This window comes from Mustela lutreola, chromosome 14 (genome assembly GCF_030435805.1).
Source record: "Mustela lutreola isolate mMusLut2 chromosome 14, mMusLut2.pri, whole genome shotgun sequence".
NCBI classification, from domain to species: domain Eukaryota; kingdom Metazoa; phylum Chordata; class Mammalia; order Carnivora; family Mustelidae; genus Mustela; species Mustela lutreola.
The window spans coordinates 5,522,888-5,538,909 of NC_081303.1; positions in this window are offsets into that span (position 1 = coordinate 5,522,888).

Here is a 16,022-nt window from a genome sequence, read left to right on the forward strand (position 1 = left end):
TTCTTTCCTTTTTAAAAACTTTTTAAAAACGAATATTTGACAGAGAGAGAGAGAGAGATCACAAATAGGCAGAAAGGCAGGCAGGGGGAAAGGGGAGCAGGCTTCCTGCTGAGCAGAGAGCCAGATGCGGGGCTCAATCCCAGGACCCTGAGATCATGACCTGACCCAAAGGCAGAGGCTTAACACACTGAGCCACCCATTTGCCTGTAAGTTTTTTTTTCTTTAAAATTTTGGGAGGCAGGCTCTTCTAACAGACCAAAATACACCCAAAATCAAGTGTGTGGCTCTGTTCTACTCACCAGTCTAATATATATATACATATAGTATTTTATTTTAGTATTTTGTTCTCTCATTCATCTAGTCTTATCTGGATAAAATGACAAGGTGGAAAAACTTCACCTCAAAAGAAAAGAACAAGACGCACTACTGATGGCTAGGGGCCTAATCAATATGGACATTAGTAAGATGTCAGAAATAGAGTTCAGAATGACCACTATCAAGGTGCTAGCTGGGCTTGAAAAAGGCATGGAAAATACTAGAGAATCCCTTTCTGGAGAGATAAAAAAACTGAAATCTAACCAAGTTGAAATTAAAAAAGCTATTAACGAAACAGCTTCAGGAGAATAGATATTATTTCTTCTTTGAAAGTTTGGTAGAATTCCCCAGGGAATCCGTCATGTCCTGGGCTTTGGTTTTTTGGGAGGCTTTTGATCACTGCTTCAATCTCGTTACTAGATATCAATCTTTTCAGGTTGTCAATTTCTTCCTGGCTCAATTTTGGAAGTTTATAGATTTCCAGGAATGCATCCATTTCATCTAGGTTGCTTAACTTATTGGCATATATCTGTTGATAATAATTTCTGATGATTGTTTCTATTTCCTTGGTATTATTTGTGATGTTTTCCTTTTCATTCATAATTTTATTAATTTGGGCCTTCTCTCTTTTCTTTTGGATTAGTTTGGCCAATGGTTTATCAATCTTATTGTTTCTTTCAAAAAACCAGCTTCTGGTTTCATTGATGCATTCTACCATGTCTCTAGTTTCTATCTCATTGATCTCTGCTCTAATCTTGATTATTTCCCTTCTTGTGTGTGGAGTTGGCTTAATTTGTTGTTGATTCTCCAGTTCTTTAAGGTACAAGAGAGCTGGTGTATTCTGGATTTTTCAGTTTTTTTGAGGGAGGCTTGGATGGCTATGTATTTCCCCCTTAGGACCGCCTTTGCTGTATCCTATAGGTTTTGGATTGAAGTGTCTTCATTCTCACTGGTTTCCATGATTTGTATAAGTTCTTCTTTGATTTCCTGGTTGATCCAAGCAGGGTGATAACCAGGATCTAAAAAGAACTCCTCAAACTCAACACACACAAAACAGATAATCATGTCAAAAAATTGGCAGAAGATGTGAACAGATACTTTTCCAATGAAGACATACAAATGGCTATCAGACACATGAAAAAATGTTCATCATCACTAGCCATCAGGGAGATTCAAACCAAAACCACATTGAGATACCACCTTTCACCAGTGAGAATGGACAAAATTAACAAGACAGTAAATAAGGTGTGTTGGAGAGGATGTGGAAAAAGGAGAACCCTCTTACACATTTGGTGAGAATGCAAGTTGGTGCAGCCTCTTTGGAGAACAGTGTGGAGATTCCTTAAGAAATTAAAAATAGAACTTCCCTATAACCCTGCCATTGCACTACTGGGTATTTACCCCAAAGATACAGATGTAGTGAAAAGAAGGGCCATCTGTACCCCAATGTCCATAGCAGCAATGGCCACAGTTGCCAAACCTTGGAAAGAGCCTTCAATGGACGAATGGATAAGGAAGATGTGGCCCATGTACACTACGGAGTATTATGCCTCCATCAGAAAGGATGAATACCCAACTTTTGTATCAACATGGACAGGACTGGAAGAGATTATGCTGAGTGAAATAAGTCAAGCAGAGACAGTCAATTATTATATGGTTTCACTTATTTGTGGAGCATAAGAAATAACCTGGAGGACATGGGGAGATGTAGAGGAGAAGGAGGTTGGGGGAAATTGGAGGGGGAGATGAACCATGAGAGACTATGGACTCTGAAAAACAATCATTTTGAAGGGGCGGAGTGGGAGGTTGGGTGAGCCTGATGGTGGGTATTATAGAGGGCAGGTATTGCATGGAGCACTGGGTGTGGTACATAAACAATGAATTCTGGTACACTGAAAAGAAATTTTTAAAAATGCAAATAATAATAATAAAAAAGCTATTAATGAGGTGCAATAAAAAATAGCCCTTACTGCTAGGATAAATGAGGCAGAAGAGAGAAAGATAGATACAGAAGACCAAATGATGGAGAATAAAGAAACTGAGAAAAAGAGAGACAATCAACTACTGGACCATGAGGGGAGAATTCAAGAGATAAGTGATACCATAAGATGAAACAATATTAGAATAATTGGGATCCTGGAAGAAGAAGGACTGGGGGGGGGCAGAAGGTATATTGGAGCAATTTATAGCAGAGAATTTCCCTAATTTGGCAAAGGGAACAGCATCAAAATCCAGGAGACACAGGGAACCCCCCTCAAAATCAATAAAAATAGGTCCATACCCTGTCATCTAATAGTCAAACTTACAAGTCTCAGTGACAAAGAGAAAATCCTGAAAGCAGCTCGGGACAAGAGGCCTGTATCATACAATGGTAGAAATATTAGATTGGCAACAGACCTATCCACAGAGACCTGGCAGACCAGAAAGGACTGGCATGATATATTCAGAGCACTAAATAAGAAAAATGTGCAGCCAACAATACTATATCCAGCTAGGCTCTCATTGAAAATAGAAGGAGAGATAAAAAGCTTCGAGGACAAACAAAAACTAAAAGAATTTGCAAACACAAAACCAGTGCTATAGGAAGCATTGGAAGGGGTCCTGTAAGCAAAGAGAGAGCCTAAAAGTAACAGAACAGAAAGGAACAGAGACAATATACAGTAACAGTTACCTTACAGGCAATACAATGGCACTAAACCCATATCTTTCAATAGTTACCCTGAATGTAAATGGGCTAAATGCCCTAGTCAAAAGACACAGGGTATCAGAATGGATTAAAAAAATGATCCATCAATATGCTGTCTGTAAGAAACTCATTATAGAACTAAAGACACCACCAGATTGAAAGTGAGGGGGGTGGAAAACCATTTACCATGCCAATGGACATCAAAAGAAACCTGGGGTGGCAATCCTTATATCAGATTAATTAGATTTTAAGCCAAAGACTGTAATAAGAGATGAGAAAGGACACTATATCTCACTCAAAGAATCTGTCCAACAAGAAGATCTAACAATTTAAAATATCTATGCCCCTAACATGGGAGCAGCCAATTATATAAACCAATTAATAACAAAATCCAAGAAACACAGCAACAAAAAATACAAAAAAATAGTAGGGGACTTTGACACCCCCCCACCCCGAAATGGATAGATCATCTCAGCAAAAGATCAACAAGGAAACAAAGGCTTAAAAGGATGCACTGGACCAAATGGACATCACAAGTGTATTCAGAACATCCCATCCCAAAGCAACAGAATACACATTCTTTTCTAGTGTACATGGAACATTGTCCAGAATAGATCACATCCTGGGTCACAAATCAGGTCTCCACTGGTACCTAAAGACTGGGATCATTCCTTGCATATTTTCAGACCACAATGCTTTGAAACTAGAACCTAACCACAAGAGGAAAGTTGGAAAGAACTCAAATACATGGAGGCTGAAGAGCATCCTACTAAGGAATGGGTCAACCGGAAATTAAAGAAGAATTACAAAAATTCATGGAAACAAATGAAAATGAAAACACAACTGTTCAAAATCTTTGGGACATGGCAAAGGCAGTTTGAGAGAAAAGTATATAGCAATATAAGAAATAAGAAAGTTCTCAAGTACATAACCTAACCCTACACCTAGAGGAGCTGGAGAAAGAGCAGCAAAGAAAGCTTAAACCCAGCAGGAGAAAAGAAATCATAAAGATGAGAGCAGAAATCAATGAAATAGAAACCAAAGAACAGCAGAACAGATCAACAAAACCATGAGCTGGTTCCTTGAAAGAATTAATAAGATTGATAAACCCTGGCCAGACTTATCTGAGAGAGATAGAGAGAGAGAAAAAAAAAAGACCCAAATTAATAAAATCATGAATGAAAGAGGTGAGATCACAACCAACACCAAAGAAATACAATTATAGGAACATATTATGAACAACTATACACCAGCAAATTTGATAATCTGGAAGAGATAGATGCATTCCTGGAAACATATAAACTACCAAAACTGAACCAAGAAGAAATAGCAAACCTGAACAGACCCATAGCCAGTAAGGAGACTGAAGCAGTCATCAAAAATCTCCGAAGAAGAGCCCGGGGACTTCCCAGGGGAATTCTACCAGGGGAAGCCAGACGGCTTCGCAGGGGAATTCTATCAAACATTTAAAGAAGAATTAATAACTATTTTCCTGAAACTGTTAAAAAAAAATAGAAATGGATGGAAAACTTCCAAACTCATTTTATGAGGCCAGCATTACCTTGATCCCCAAATCAGAAAAAGACCCCATCAAAAAGGAGAATTACAGACCAATATCCTTGATGAACATGGATGCAAAACTTCTAACCAAAACACTAGCCAATAGGATCCAACAGTCCATTAAAAGGATTACTCACCACGATCAACTGATATGTATTCCTGGGCTGCAAGGTTGGTTCAACATCCACAAATCAATCAATGGATATAATACATTAATAACAGAAAGAACAAGAACCATATGATACTCTCAATAGATGCTGAAAAAGCATTTGACAAAGTACAGCATCCTTTCATGATCAAAACTCTTCACAGTGTAGGAAGAGAGAGTACATCCACAATATCATCAAAGCCATCTATGAAAAACCCACAGTGAATATCACTCTCAATGGGGAAAAACTGAGAGCTTTTCCCCTAAGGTCAGGAACACGACAGGCTACGCACTATCACCACTGCTATTCAACATAGTACTAGAAGTCCTAGCCTCAGGAATCAGACAACAAAAGGACATAAAAGGCATCCAAATCAGCAAAGAAGTCAAACTCTCACTCTTTGCAGATGATATGATACTTCAGGTGGCAAACCCAAAAGACTCCACTCCAAAAGTGCTAGAACTCATACAGGAATTCAGTAAAGTGTCAGGATATAAAATCAATGCACAGAAATCAGTTGTATTTCTATACACTAACAGCAAGACAGAAGAAAGAAAAATTAAGGAGTCAATCCCATTTACAATTGCACCCAGAAACATCAGATACTTAGGAATAAACCTTACTAAAGAGGTAAAGAATCTGTACTCCGATAACTATAAAGTGCTCATGAAAGAAATTAAGGAAGACACAAAGAAATGCAAAAATGTTCCATTCTCATGGATTGTAAGAACAAATATTATGAAAATGTCTATGCTACTTAAAGCAATCTACACATTTAATGCACTCCATATCAAACTACCATCAATTTTTTTGCAAATTAATGGAACAAATAATCCTAAAATTTATATGGAACCAGATAAGACTGCCAATAGGCAGAGGAGTGTTGAAAAAGAAAACCAAAGTTGACAGCATCACAATTCCAGACTTCAAGCTCTATTATAAAGCTGTGATCATCAAGACAGTATGGTCCTGGCACAAAAACAGACACATAGATCAATGGAACAGAATAGAGAGCCCAGAAATGGACCCTCAACTCTATGGTCAACTAGTTTTTGAAAATGATGGAAAGAATGTCCAATGGAAAAAACGACAGTCTCTTCAACAAATGGTGTTGGGAAAATTGGACAGCCATGCAGAAGAATGAAACTGGACCATTTCCTTACACCACACACAAAAACAGACTCCAAATAGATGAAAGACCTCAATGTGAAATAGAAATCCATCAACATCCTTGAGAAGAACACAGGCAGCAACCACTTTGACCTCATCTGTAGTAACTTCTTCCTAGAAACTTCACCAAAGGCAAGGGAAGAAAGGGCAAAAATGAGCTATTGGGACTTCATCAAGATAAAAAATTTTTGCATAGCAATGGAAATAGTCAACAAAACCAAAAGACAACCAACAGGGTGGGAGAAGATATTCGCAAATGATGTATCAGATAAAGGGCTAGTATCCAAAATCTATAAAGAATTTATCAAACTCCACACCCAAAGAACAAATAATCCAATCAAGAACTGGAAGACATGAACAGACATTTTGGCAAAGAAGACATTGGAATGGATAACAGATTCATGAAAAAGGGCTCAACATCTCTCCGCATCAGGGAGATACAAATCAAAACCATAGTCAGATACCATCTCACACTAGTCAGAATGGCTAAAAGAAAGAAGTCAGGAAACAACAGATGCTGGTGAGGATGTGGAGAAAGGGGAACCCTCCTACACTGTTGGTGGGAATGCAAGCTGGTGCTGCCACTCTGGAAACCAGTATGGAGGTTCCTCAAAAATTTGAAAATAGAGCTACCCTACAACCCAGCAATTGTACTATTGGGTATTTACCCTAAAGATATAAATGTAGTGATCTGAAGGGGCACGTGCACCCCAATGTTTATAGCAGCAATGTCCACAAAGCCAAACTATGCAAAGAGCCTCGATGTCCATCAATAGATGAATGGATAAAAAGAAGTGGTGTGTGTATGTATATGTATGTGTGTGTGTGTGTGTGTGTGTGTATGGTGGAATACTATGCAGCCATCAAAGGAAATGAAATCTTGCCATTTGCAATGATGTGGATGGAACTAGAGGGTATTATGCTAAGCAAAATAAGTCAACCAGAGAAAGACAATTATCATATGATCTCTCTGATATGAGGAATTTGAGAAGCAGGGCGGGGGGTTTGTGAGGAGAATGGAGGGAAAAAATGAAACAAGATGGAACAGGGGAGGGACACAAACCATAAGAGACTCTTAATCTCAGGGAACAAACTGAGGGTTGCTTGAGTGGAGGGGGATGCGAGGGATGTGGTGGCTGGATTATGGGCATTGGGAGGTTGTGTGCTATGGTGAGTGCTGTGAACTGCGGAAGACTGATGAGTCACAGACCTGTATCCCTGAAGCAAATAATACTTTATATGTTAATAAAATAATTTAAAAAATTACCTTTTAACATAAGAAAATAGAAGAGCTAAGTAAACACAAAGCAAATAGAAGAAGTAAATAACTCTTAGTAGAGCAGAAATAATTAAAATAGAATAGAAAATATTAATCAATAAAAAGTTGATTGTTTAAAAAAATTGACTTGAGTAACAAATCTTTTTTTTTTTTTTTTTTCATTTGATAGACTGGGCAGCAGGCAGAGGGAGAAGCAGGCTCCCTGCTGAACAAGGAGCCCAATGCAGGACTTGATCCCAGGCCCCTGGGATCATGACCTGAGTCAAAGGCAGATGCTTAACTGACTGAGCCACCCAGGGGCCCCTTGAATAACAAATCTTTAGCTAGACTAAGCAGGAAGAAAAGAGAGAAGACAAAATTTAACTAAAGGCAAAGATGCAGAAGGAAATGTCATTACCACCCTTACAGAAATAAAAAGGATTGTAAGGGAATAGTATGAACATCTGTGCATATAAATATATCGTTATATACACAAATGATTTGCAGGAATCATTGAATAGGAAAGGATTTTCAGAGCAGAAACCATCAAGAAAAAGACTGAAATTTTGTCTATCTGAAAGCATAAAATATCTATATATCTGAAAAATAACGTTAATAAAACTACCAGAAAATCAACTGAGGAAATGATTTGCAATGTATAGGACACAGTCAAACAGTATCATAACTACAGACTATATGTAAATTAGAAGGTCAATACCCAAAGTGCAAAGGGGAGTGCAGGTGCAAATAAAGCAACCTACAAATTCCAAAACATCAAAAGTCAGAAGACAGCAAAAAGTCAAATTCCAAAACAACAAAAGTCAGAAGACAGCAAAAAGTCAAATTCAGGAGCAATATTTTTAAAAAAGTCAAAATGATGAGGTGGCATTTTATTATGTGATTTGGGGCAAGCTACTTACAGTTCCTACAATTCTTTGAAATTCAATTTTAATTTTTATCAAAGTAGTACACGTGTGTTGCTTTACATGGACATGATTTCCAACATTAAATAAAATTATAAAGGTAATCACAAAAATCAGCAGACTCCGGTATCTGCTCTTGTCTCTGCTGATTTCTGCCTTCTGTGGGCAGCCCTCTTCAGCTTGTTCATCTAGCAAGTGTGACATGTGGCCCTGGGGCACGGGATGAGTAAAGGCAAAAACAGTGATTGCTTAAGAAGGCTTCAACTGATGTTGTGTCCTGAATGAAATGCCAGATTTCTTTTAAGGCTAGGAGAGGATGAGGGCACTCAGAGAAGACGGTGGGTCTGCAGGGAGTGCAGGGGAAACTAGAAAACATCATTGTTTTGTAATAAAGATCTATAAAATGAAAAAGGCAGCTCCAAGACAGAATGCTATGAAGTTGTTAAAAATCGTGTTTTAGTGGCGTCTGGGTGGCTCAGTGGGTTAAGCCTCTGCCTTTGGCTCAGGTCATGGTCTTGGGGTCCTGGAATCAAGGCCCGCATTGGGCTCTCTGCTCAGTGGGGAGCCTGCTTCCCTCTCTCTGCCTACCTCTCTGCCTACTTCTGATCTCTCTCTCTGTCAAATAAATAAATAAAATCTTTAAAAAAAATAAAATTAAATAAAAATCGTGTTTTAGGGAAATATATTGAATGAAAACAGTAAGTGAAAGTTAAGTTTAAAAACGTATAATATGGGCGCCTGGGTGGCTCAGTGGGTTAAGCCACTGCCTTTGGCTCAGGTCATGATCTCAGGGTCCTGGGATCGAGTCCCGCATCGGGCTCTCTGCTCAGCAGGGAGCCTGCTTCCTCCTCTCTCTCTCTGCCTGCCTCTCTGCCTACTGTGATCTCTCTCTGTCAAAAAAAAAAAAAAAAAAAAGTATAATATGATCTCAAATATGTGAAAAAATATGTATTTATATACATGTAAAAGTATCAACAGTGAGGGGTCCTTGGTTGGCTCAGTCAGTTCATCTCTGCCTTCTGCTCAGGTCAGGATCCTGGGGTCTTGGGAGCAAGTCCTGCTTTGGGCTCCTTGCTGAGTAGGGAGCCTGCTTCTTCCTCTGCCTGCTGCTCCCCCTACTGTGCTCTCTCTCTCTGACAAGTATATACATAAAATCTTTAAAAAAATATACCAACAGTGAACTATGACTACAGGCATGTTTTCTTTTCTTTGTGTGTTTCTCTGTGTGTTCCAAATTTGCTCCCATGAAATTTTCCTATTTGCAAGTTTTAAAAAAAATTTTTGGCAATGGAGGGAAAAACTCAAGAATGTTACTGGGAAAAGAGTAAAGATTTATATTGCCCACCCAGGTGGGATTCATTCCTGGGATACAAGGATGGTTCAACATTCGCAAATCAATCAATGTGATAGAACACATTAATAAGAGAAGAGAGAAGAACCACATGGTCCTCTCAATTGATGCAGAAAAAGCATTTGATAAAATCCAGCATCCGTTCCTGATTAAAACGCTTCTAAGTATAGGGATAGATGGAACATTCCTGAACTTCATAAAATCTATCTATGACAGACCCACAGCAAATATCATCCTCAATGGGAAAAAGTTTGCAGCCTTCCCGTTGAGATCAGGAACACAACAAGGATGCCCACTCTCAACACTCTTGTTCAACATAGTATTAGAAGTCCTAGCAACAGCAATCAGACAACAAAGAGAAATAAAAGGTATCCAAATTGGTAATGAAGAAGTCAAACTCTCTCTCTTCGCAGATGACATGATTCTTTATATGGAAAACCCAAAAGACTCTACCCCCAAACTACTAGAACTCATACAACAATTCAGCAATGTGGCAGGATACAAAGTCAATGTACAGAAATCAGTGGCTTTCTTATACACTAATAATGAAAATACAGAAAGAGAAATTAGAGAATCGATTCCATTTACTATAGCACTAAGAACCATAAGATACCTGGGAATAAACCTAACCAAAGAGGTTTCTCATGAAAGAAATTGAAGAAGACACAAAAAGATGGAAGACCATTCCATGCTCTTGGATCAGAAGAATAAACATTGTTAAAATGTCTATACTGCCTAGAGCAATCTATACTTTTAATGCCACTCCGATCAAAATTCCACCGGTATTCTTCAAACAGATGGAGCAAATAATCCAAAAATATGTATGGAATCAGAAGAGACCCTGAAGCACTAAGGAAATGTTGAAAAACAAAAATAAAATGGGGGGCATCACGTTACCTGATTTCAAGCTTTACTACAAAGCTTTGATCACCAAGACAGCATGGTACTGGCATAAAAACAGACACATAGACCAGTGGAACAGAGTAGAGAGCCCAGATATGGACCCTCAACTCTATGGTCAAATAATCTTCGACAAAACAGGAAAAAATATACAGTGGGAAAAAGACAGTCTCTTCAATAAATGGTGCTGGGAAAACTGGGCAGCTATATGTAGAAGAATGAGACTCGACCATTCTCTTACACTATACACAAAGATAAACTCAAAATGGATAAAAGACCTCAACGTGAGACAGGAATCCATCAGAATCCTAGAGGAGAACATAGGCAGTAATCTCTTCGATACCAGCCACAGCAACTTCTTTCAAGATATGTCTCCAAAGGCAAAGGAAACAAAAGCGAAAATAAACTTTTCAGACTTCATCAAAATCAAAAGCTTCTGCACAGCAAAGGAAACAGTCAAAAAAACAAAGAGGCAACCCACGGAATGGGAGAAGATATTTGCAAATGACAGTACAGACAAAAGGTTGATATCCAGGATCTATAAAGAACTCCTCAAATTCAACACACACAAAACAGATAATCATATCAAAAAATGGGCAGAAGATATGAACAGACACTTCTCCAATGAAGACATACAAATGGCTATCAGATACCTGAAAAAATGTTCATCATCACTAGCCATCAGGGAGATTCAAATTAAAACCACACTGAGATATCGCCTTACACCAGTTAGAATGGCCAAAATTAGCAAGACAGGAAACAACATGTGTTGGAGAGGATGTGGAGAAAGGGGAACCCTCTTACACTGTTGGTGGGAATGCAAGTTGGTGCAGCCACTTTGGAGAACAGTGTGGAGATTCCTCAAGAAATTAAAAATAGAACTTCCCTATGACCCTGCCATTGCACTACTGGGTATTTACCCCAAAGATACAGATGTAGTGAAAAGAAGGGCCATCCGTACCCCAATGTTTAAAGCAGCAATGGCCACGGTCGCCAAACTGTGGAAAGAACCAAGATGCCCTTCAACGGATGAACGGATAAGGAAGATGTGATTCATATACACTATGGAGTATTATGCCTCCATCAGAAAGGATGAATACCCAACTTTTGTATCAACATGGATGGGACTGGAAGAGATTATGCTGAGTGAAATAAGTCAAGCAGAGAGAGTCAATTATCATATGGTTTCACTTATTTGTGGAGCATAACAAATAGCATGGAGGACATGGGAGATAGAAGAAGGGAGTTGGGGGAAATTGGAAGGGGAGGTGAACCATGAAAGTCTATGGACTCTGAAAAACAATCTGAGGGTTTTGAAGGGGTGAGGGGTGGGAGGTTGGGGTACCAGGTGGTGGGTATTATAGAGGGCATGGATTGCACGGAGTACTGGGTATGGTGCAAAAATAATGAATACTGTTATGCTGAAAAATAAATAAAAAATAAGTTAAAAAAAAAAGACTTATATTGCCCAAGTTCATGCTTCATTATCTACTTTTTTTTTTTTCCCCATTCTTTAATATGTTCTCTAATTCATCAGGGGGCATTGGGTTTGTCTTTTCTGAACTGGAAATTGTAGTCTTATTTACAGGAAACTGTTTTGGCATGGTGGGGTTTCTTATCCTCAATGTTTCTGTCAGACCAGAGCCATGAACGTCCCTGAAACTCAACTCTACTCACAATGACCTCAGAAGTCTAGTGTAGAAGTTACTAATCTTACAACCCTTTACCTGCAGTTCCTGGTGATTCGTGATGGAATCACTGTGTGATGGAATCTCTTACTGGTCCTGTGCTGAGGTGCTTGGCGGCAGAACATCATGAGCAGGTCTAATCTCCCTTCTCTCCTTCAAGGTCCCTAGCACACCCAGTAGCCACAATGTAATTGTGTTTAAGCTGAGAGAGGCATCACTAACAGAGGTCATTCACGCTTTATGCAAACTTGCTCAAGCAACAAGTACTAATGATGTTTGCAGCGTGCACCAACAAATCTGGAGATGCCTAGAGCAAGCTTAAAGCCAAACAAGAAAATTGTTCCAGAAAATAACAGATGATTTCAAATCAAACATACCTCCCCGAAGGAAAAAGAAACCAAAAGAAAACAACCCCCCACATATCAGGATGTCCAGCTGGGGAGACATCTGTATTATAGACCACTCAATTAAACATTATGTGCCATGGGTTGATTTAGGATATTAGTTCCTGATTTGGGGGCCTGGGAATGGTAGATAAAATGATGTAGGAGCCAAATAAATAAATAAATAAATAAATAAATAAATAAGTGATGTAGGAGTATCAGAAAAAATCTGTGGACTTTCTCAAGATCCCCTGTCCTATCTGCTCAGGCATTTTGCAACTGGGAGGCCAAGTAGGGTGTGACAGGGTTTTAGCTCCAGAGTCAGGCAGAAATGTGTTTTAAGGTGAGTCCCACCAGTCTGATATGGAGCCAGGAGTTAAACTTCTCTGAATACATTTCCTTACCTGTCAAATAGGTATAGAAATGCCTGTCTCTTAGGATTGTTGTGAATACGAAATAAAAGAATGCATAGTGCCTGTGGACATCCCACCAGTGGTGGCATTGAAAATTATTGGTAAACATTAAGGGACCAGGGTATAGAATACCACAGAGCAGCAAAAGACACTTTGATACACAAACAAACAAACCCAAATGATTGCATGCTAAGGCATCTAGTTCCTTACTGGAGAAAATAACACTTTTGTTTAAGAGTACTCCTGGGGTTAAAGCAACCAATCTTGAGTTCAACTCTTCCACACTCAAAATGTGGCAAAAAGATATCACTATTCCAGAAAAACCTTGGGAGGGGGAGAAGTGTTGTCTAGAAATTTAAAGGTATTCTTGAGAAAAATCAGAATTTCATTTAAAGAGAAAATTTTAAAAATCACCCCAAGGAAATTGATAATTTTCTAGAAAGTTCTTATGGTTAGAGGGTGGGTACTGAAGTAAAAAATATGAAAGATTACTTTACTGATCCATTATACTAAAAAAAAAAAAATAGAGAAAAGTCTGCTATGTAGTAGTTACATTTTAATTATGAACTAGTTATTTTTTAAGTAAAATAATCAAAATTCTGTCACATATTGCTATGGATCTAGAACTAAAATCAAAGCACAATGAAGAAATTTGGGATCTAGGCTCAAAGTTACATGTTGGATTCCCTACTCAGTCTTTCCCAATTGATTAACCTTGAATAATTTCTTTAACTCCCAAACCTATTTTTCCATCTACAAAATGGTGATTAAAATGCTTTTTTGTTGGGGGGGGGGCCTGTGTGGCTCAGTGGGTTAAGCCTCTGCCTTCTGCTCGGGTCATGATCTCAGGGTCCTGGGATCAAGCCCCACATTGGGCTCTCTGCTCAGCGGGGAGCCTGCTTCCCTCTCTCTCTCTGCCTGCCTCTGCCTACTTGTGAACTCTGTCAAATAAATAAATAAAATAAAATAAAAAATACCTTTTTGTGGTTGTTGTTAGATCACTGAGATGATGTTGAGTCACAAAAGCTGAGATATGCTGACCCTGATTTACAGGAACATCTTGGGGAGTCAATTTGAGAAATTTCATGGAGACTTAGGGGATGGGGGTAGCTTGAGCTACAACCATGCAGCTAAGATGCAGAGGGGAGATTCTCTGAAAGTTGACATACAGCTTCAGTCTTGAAAAAAACACAATTTTATTTAACAAGAAAAAAGATGGAAGTATAATGTCTGAAGCCATTTTATTCTATAATTTTGATGGTTTCTTAGTTTTATCTTAATGAAATAAACACAGCATGTTAGTCTTCCTGCATAAATGAATGCACAAGTTAATGAAATGACATTTTATGGGCTAAGGGAAGGGAAGTTTGAATGCTGTCCATGGAATTAAATTGTCTGCTCACTTGTCTTCCAAAGTAAATAGCATTGGCTTTGCCACGCAAGTGGTGATAATGAAGGTACTGTGGGGACCTGAAGGCCAACTATCACAGTTGTGTGGCATTCATCTGGACAGAACTTCGTCTCAACGTTGAGACTTCACTGAGGGTCAAATCTTGCAAGGTCAGAGTTTAGAAGGCCTAGTTCATATTGTTTATTATTGTGGTTGTGGTGAAAATATTTTATGATAGTAAACAGAGTTTTAAAAAACCATCCAGTATATTATCAGAGCAGAAACAATATTTTTGTGTCAAGTAAATATTATGACCTAAAACTCCGCAATCAAATAAAAAGTTTGATTGACTGGGCACCTGGGTGGCTCAGTCAGTTAAGCCTCTGCCTTTTGCTAAGGTCATGATCCCAGGGTTCTGGGGATCAAGTCCCACATCGGGGTCCTTGCTCAGTGGGGAGTCTGCTTCTCCTTCTGCCCCTCCCCCTGGTTGTGCTCTCTCTCTCAAATAAATAAATAAAATCTTAAAAAAAAGTTTAATTGGCTTGGGATGTCTGGTTGATGCAGTTGGTTAAGCATCCGACTCTTGATTTAGGCTCAGGTGGTGATCTCAGGACCAACCCCTGAGTCTGGCTCTGCACTCAGTGGGGAGTCTGCTTCAGGATTCTCTCTCTCCCTCTGTACCTCCCCTCACTTGCTCTCTCTCTCTCTCTCTCAAATACATAATTGAATCTTAAAATACAAACAAAACCCCAACAACTTTGATTGGTTTGGCTGAACCGCTGACACATAGATTTTAAAAAAAGAGAAAATTTTTGTAGAAGTCAAAGAGGTTGTTGCCTGTGTTCTCCTCTAGGATTTTGATGGTTTCCTATCTCACATTTAGGTCTTACATCTATTTGGAACTTATTTTTGTGTAAGGTGTTGAGAAAGTGGCCCAGTTTCATTCTTCTGCATGTGGCTGTCCAGTTTTCCCAACATCATTTGTTGAAGAAACTGCCTTTATCCCATGGGATATTCTTTCCTACTTTGTCGACTAGATAACTGTGGATCCATTTCTGGATCCTTCCACTGATCTATGCGTCTGTTTTTGTGCTGGTGCCATACTGTCTTGATAACTACAGCTTTGCCGTAGCAACTTTTTACCAGACACATCGCCAGAGGCAAGGGAAACAAAAGCAAAAATAAATTGTTGGGACTTCATCAAGGTAAAGAGCTTCTGCACAGCGAAGGAAACAACCAACAAAACTAAAAGGCAGCCCATGGAATGGAAGAAGACATTTGCAAATGATATATCTGATAAAGAGTTAGAAAACAAAAAAGAGTTAGTATCCAAAATTGATATCAAAATAAAATCCCCCCAAATAATCCAGTTAAGGGGCACCTGAGTGGCTCAGTGGGTTAAAGCCTCTGCCTTCAGCTCAGGTTGTGATCTCAGGGTCCTGGGATCGAGCTCTGCACTGGGCTCCATGCTGAGCGGGGAGCCTGTTTCCCCTCTACCCTCCACTCTGTCTGCCTCTCTGCCTACTTGTGATCTGTCAAATAAATAAATAAAATCTAAAAAAAAAAAAAAAAATCCAGTTAAGAAATGGGCAGAAGACATGAACAACACTTCTCTAAAGAAGACATGCAACTGGCTAACAGACACATGAAAAGATGCTCAACATCAATTATGATCAGGGAAATACAAATGAAAACCATGATGAGATCCTGCCTCACAGCTATCAGAATGGTTGAAACTGACTACACAAGAAACAGTAAGTGTTGGCGAGGACACACAGAAAGGGGAACCCTCTTGCACTGCTGGTGGGAATGCAAACTGGTGTAGCCACAATGAAA